This window comes from Anoplophora glabripennis, unplaced genomic scaffold (assembly GCF_000390285.2).
Source record: "Anoplophora glabripennis isolate ALB-LARVAE unplaced genomic scaffold, Agla_2.0 scaffold768, whole genome shotgun sequence".
NCBI lineage: Eukaryota > Metazoa > Arthropoda > Insecta > Coleoptera > Cerambycidae > Anoplophora > Anoplophora glabripennis.
The window spans coordinates 222577-228576 of NW_019416962.1; the positions used below are offsets into that span (position 1 = coordinate 222577).

Here is a 6000-nt window from a genome sequence, read left to right on the forward strand (position 1 = left end):
CTTTAGTAGGACTCTAAACAGGCACTGTTATTTGCTAATGGTAATAACCAATGTCAGTAATTGACTTAAACTGAAATTAAACTATTTCCCCCAAAACTCCATGGCCTTCTAAAATAAATCGCAAAAAGCCATGGATCACATAATTCACTGAGCAAGTGCATATTAGAAATGGCTCCAATTCGCCCCATATATAAAAAAATATTTTAGAGAGATGTCCTGATGCCAAACTTTTAACCATATATTTATTTCATGAAAAGTAACAACTTTTGTTTATTTTTTTTAAATCTTACATGTTTATCCAGTATGTTTTACTCATTAAAATAAAATAAAGGGACGCTAGAAATACGACGAGGTATTAACAGTATGCATTACTTATGTCAGGTTTTGCAAACACTGAATATGGTAATCTGATGTTAGTTTACAGTGAAGCCCAATATGGATATTTTCCCGAATCGTCTCATACCAAATAGATGCACATTTATTCATGTTGTTCAGGAACTTCGGGATCGCGGATCTTGAATTTCGTATTCGGAATTGACAACGACTTAATCGTACTGTGAACAATGAAGATGCAGAAATATTGCAAATAATCCTGGAACTCGTAGACTGACTTTATGTATCAGAAAGTTCATCTCGAGGGTGTACAACAGTTGCTCACATTTCCAGGAACTTACCTCGCCTCCGATGGGGACCTAACATCGTCACCCCCAAGCGTCCCGTCCGTTGAAGTTAGCGTGATGAGGGAGACGTCCGAACATCCCATTTGCCCCGGTTACCGACCACACGAGGGTATCGATAAAAATGTCTATTAAATCTAATCTAATTAAATGTCTGTTATTCCCGTATTAGAAGCAATTTCCGAGGGAATAATGGAATTAAACGACAGGGGATTGTATACTTATATAATATTTTTTTTTAAAGTCTTTTGAGGGACTTTATTCATATATCCTAAACATTAATTTATGCAAAATTAATCAAATCTGTTATTCGATCTTATCTCGACCAGCGAAAACTGTTTCTTTCCTATAATGGTTCCAAAAGTAGATTTTTAACCTCATTCTAGGTCGTCCATGCATTAAAATTGGGACATCTTCTATTTATTTTTGTATACCCTTAAATTTACACAGTAATTATTTTTTTTTTTCTATGCTGACGATTTAAAAGTATTATTAATTACACTTCATTATACAAGAACTTATTAATATTATTAAAAAGTGGTACCTATGTGAAAAACCTGCTGCCTATAAATTTTAATAAATGCAAAAATTGAACATTTACGATAACAAATTATGTTGTGCAGTAAATTAATATACAGGGTGTTAATGAACTTATGTCAAACATTTTTGCCACATGTCCGGTATAATAAAAGGAAAATACACGGATTTGTGTTGAGTAAAAAGTAGATATAATAGGCGGTTTCTGGACCAGGAAGTGACGTGGCAAGGTCACCTGGGGTCAAGGGCACCCCAAGGTCATGTCAAGGTCACATGAGGTCAAGGTCGCCTAGGGCCAAGGTCATCTGGGGTCAAGGTCACCTGAGGTCAAGGTCGCCTAGGGTCAAGGTCACCTCGGGTCAAGGTCACCACATGGTCAGTGTTTATCGAGTTCGGCGCGCTCCTTCAGCGGCTTCTTGTGGGCATTGTCGTTGTGCAAGAGATGCGTGGGTGTTGGCATGCAAGAAGTGTCATAGCGGCATGGAAGTGACGTCATACAAGACGTATCATGGCGGCATGGAAGTATCGTCATACAAGAAGTATCATGGCGGCATGGAAGTATCGTCATACAAGAAGTATCATGGCGGCATGGAAGTGACGTCACATGGCCAGTTGGTGGTAAACTTAAAATTCAATCACGATAAGGGCAGGTCAATGACCTCCAAACAGCATTGCGTCATTCTTACCTGGTATTGCAGCATTCGAGGTCAAGTTTCTACAAGTTCAGACTTGTATTTTAGCATAAACTGTAACCTGATATATTATTTCCTTTAATACTGCCACGCTAGCATAAACTTTAACATTGGGTCATTCTTATCTGGTATTGCAGCATTCGAGATCAAGTTTCTACAAGTTCAGACCTGTTTTTAGCATAAACTGTAACCTAATATACCTATCCCTTAATACTGCCACACTAGCATAAACTTTAACATTGCGTCATTCTTATCTGGTATTGCAGCATTCGAGAACAAGTTTCTACAAGTTCAGACCTGTTTTTTAGCATAAACTGTANTGCTGAAATACATGTATTTTATCGCGGCGAGTACTTACAAAAAAATTACATTTAATAGCCGTATTTCCAAGTTTTCTTTTGAAAATGGCGCAATTATTTAGCAATCGCAAATATCATAATATGCTCATAATTTATGGCGAAGCAAACAAAAATGTCCACAGAGCTTGGCAAGTGTACCGAGCAAGATATCCTGAACGATGTGCCCCCGCACCGCGAACATTTGTTGCTGTAGCGCAAAGAGTTTTGGAGACCGGTGAAGTACAACCGCGTCGAGGTCGCGACGGTGGCCCAGGGCGACCACTAAGAATCTTAAATGTCGAGGAAATGATTGTAGATCTCGTCTCATCGCAGCACTAGAAATATCGCACAGCAAGTAAATATTTCGCATTCTGTTGTGTGGCGGACATTACGAGAAGCTCAGTTGAACCCATTTCATAATCAACGTGTTCAAGAGCTTACTCCTGAGGATTTTCCAATACGTCGAGGTTTTTGCGAATGGATTCAAGGAACATGCAAGAAATCCTCAATTTATAGCGCAAATACTTGATACAGATGAAGCATGTTTCAGTCAAAATGGTGTAAGTAACATCCACAACATTCATTAATGGACTATCGTTAATGACCCTTTAATAGGACGTTTTGATTTGCCTAGACGCTTAGACGCTGCGTCATACCTAAATTTTTTGCAAAATTGCTTGCCGGAATTATTAGAAGATGTGCCATTAAATGTTCGGCCAAATATGTGGTTACTGCATGACGGAGCCCACGCTCACTTTTTCCGGAGAGTGCGCGACTTCCTAAACGTTACTTTTCCCGATCACTGGATAGGGCGCGGTAGCCTAGTTAGATGCCTCCCCCTGGCCCCCGGATCTCACCCCTTTAGACCTCTTTGTGGGAATATGTGAAAAGTGTTGTGTATTCCACGGAAGTTCGCGACATCGACCAACTGCGACATCGTATTGCCGACGCTTGTAATACGATTCGAGAGGACGTGGCAATGTTGCTATGCGTGCGAGCGAATTGGATACGTCGCGCTGAAGCTTGTGTGCAAGCAAATTGTGGGTACATCGAACATCTATGAAAATCAGTAGTTCTCAAAAGGTGGCTCCTTGCAATGTTGAGGTAAGTCACATATTAAAATTACATTTTACAGTAGATATAATAGGCGGTTTCTGGACCAGGAAGTGACGTGGCAAGGTCACCTGGGGTCAAGGTCACCCCAAGGTCATGTCAAGGCCACATGAGGTCAAGGTCGCCTAGGGTCAAGGTCATCTGGGGTCAAGGTCACCTGAAGTCAAGGTCGACTAGGGTCAAGGTCACCTCGGGTCAAGGTCACCACATGGTCAGTGTTCATCGAGTTCGGCGCGCTCCTTCAGCGGCTTCTTGTGGGCATTGTCGTTGTGCAAGAGATGCGTGGGTGTTGGCATGCAAGAAGTGTCATAGCGGCATGGAAGTGACGTCATACAAGACGTATCATGGCGGCATGGAAGTATCGTCATACAAGAAGTGTCATGGCGGCATGGAAGTGACGTCACATGGCCAGTTGGTGGTAAATTTAAAATTCAATCACAATAAGGGGAGGTCAATGACCTCCAAACAGCATTGCGTCATTCTTATCTGGTATTGCAGCATTCGAGATCAAGTTTCTACAAGTTCAGACCTGTTTTTTAGCATAAACTGTAACCTGATATATTATTTCCTTTAATACTGCCACGCTAGCATAAACTTTAACCTGATATATTATTTCCTTTAACAGCATTGCGTCATTTTTATCTGGTATTGTATATCATTCGAGGCCAATGACCTCCAAACACCATTGCGTCATTCTTATCCGTTATTGCATCATTCTAGACCAAGGTCACGTTAGGGTCATCGACCTCTGGTCGTCTGGAGTCAGGGTCAAGTCAAGGCCATGACCTCTGGTCGTCTGGGGTAGAGGCCACGTCAATGTCATGTCAAGGTCATGACCGCTGGTAGCCTGGGGTCAAGGCCACGTCAAGGTCAAGTCAAGGACATGACCTCTGACCGTCGAGGGTCAAGGTCACGTCATGGTTATGTCAAGGTCATCGACCTCTGGTCGTCTGGGGTCGAGGTCACGTCAATGTCATGTGAAGGTCATGACCTCTGGTAGCCTGGGGTCAAGGTCACCTCAATTGAAGACTTGTTTTCTACTGGTTCAGACCTGTTTTCCACAGGTTCAGACTTGCTTTCTAGTATAAACTGTAGCCTGATACATTATTTCCTTTATAATTGTAGTGTTAGCAAAAATTCAAAATTCAAATTCAATTCAAACATAGCATGAGCCTCTTTAGCTCAGTGGTAGAGCACTGGTCTTGGAAACCGGAGGTCGTGAGTTCAAATCTTACAGGAGGCAATTANCATAAACTTTAACCTGATATATTATTTCCTTTAACAGCATTGCATCATTCTTATCTGGTATTGCATCATTCGAGGCCAATGACCTCCAAACACCATTGCGTCATTCTTATCCGTTATTGCATCATTCTAGACCAAGGTCACGTTAGGGTCATCGACCTCTGGTCGTCTGGAGTCAGGGTCAAGTCAAGGTCATGACCTCTGGTCGTCTGGGGCCAAGGCCACGTCAAGGTCAAGTCAAGGACATGACCTCTGACCGTCGGGGGTCAAGGTCACGTCATAGTCATGTTAAGGTCATCGACCTCTGGTCGTCTGGGGTTGAGGTCACGTCAATGTCATGTCAAGGTCATGACTTCTGGTAGCCTGGGGTCAAGGCCACGTCAAGGTCAAGTCAATGACATGACCTCTGGCCGTCGGGGGTCAAGGTCACGTCATGGTCATGTCAAGGTCATCGACCTCTGGTCGTCTGGGGTCGAGGTCACGTCAATGTCATGACCTCTGGTAGCCTGGGGTCAAGGTCACCTCAATTTAAGACTTGTTTTCTACTGGTTCAGACCTGTTTTCTACAGGTTCAGACTTGCTTTTTAGTATAAACTGTAACCTTATATATTATTTCCTTTATAATTTGTAGTGTTAGCAAAAATTCAAAATTCAAATTCAATTCAAATTCAAACATAGCATGAGCCTCTTTAGCTCAGTGGTAGAGCACTGGTCTTGGAAACCGGAGGTCGTGAGTTCAAATCTCACAGGAGGCAATTAAATTTTTTTCAAAAATGTCAGGTGTGGGATTCGAACCCACGCTCCCGTTAGGGAACCAAGGCTTAAACAAGGCGCCTTAACCACTCGGCCAACCTGACTCGATAGGTATATGGAAAAGAAACGAGATAAAAAATTTTTTATATCTATTTATTGGCATAAAGTAGGTGTAATACATGATGTATATGGGATAGTTATTTAACATCATATTCGAACTGTTGCTGAAAGTTCTTTATAACATAAAGTACAAAATTTTATATGCATTCCACAAATCCAGCAGACTTCCACATGGGCGCAAGGTAGAAAAATTACGTTCCGTTCTCGCTTTCGACATATTCGGAAAACCTTTTCAGGCGGTTCGCGAGCATTCGTCCTCAGGAAGGGAATTTGGCATTACTTCGATTGGCTTCCTACCAGACATTACGCTCTCTTTAAAAGCACCTATTGCTACACTTGACTATGATATACCGAAGAATAATTGGACATCTAATGATTAAATTTACAGAACAAAAGTTGTGTTTTTAATCCCTTTGTTTCCTGATAGCATCTTGAATATTATACAATGGAGGTGGTAGGGTTGTAATTCTTGAAGGAGCGGCGCTACTGAACCGTATGTTGTTGATACCAGTCAATCTGGAGGAC

General features: G+C 41.8%; 3 non-coding genes across 3 annotated transcripts; 2 read left to right on the forward strand and 1 right to left on the reverse strand.

The window, feature by feature from the left end:
• Window positions 1-4528: 4528 nt before the first annotated feature.
• Window positions 4529-4600, forward strand: Trnap-ugg. Its single transcript has one exon. It is a non-coding gene; the product is annotated as a tRNA-Pro (tRNA).
• A 685-nt stretch (window positions 4601-5285) lies between these two features.
• On the forward strand, window positions 5286-5357 carry Trnap-ugg. The gene has a single exon. It is a non-coding gene; the product is annotated as a tRNA-Pro (tRNA).
• Window positions 5358-5376: 19 nt separating this feature from the next.
• On the reverse strand, window positions 5377-5459 carry Trnal-uaa. The gene has a single exon. It is a non-coding gene; the product is annotated as a tRNA-Leu (tRNA).
• Between the last annotated feature and the right edge of the window lie 541 nt (window positions 5460-6000).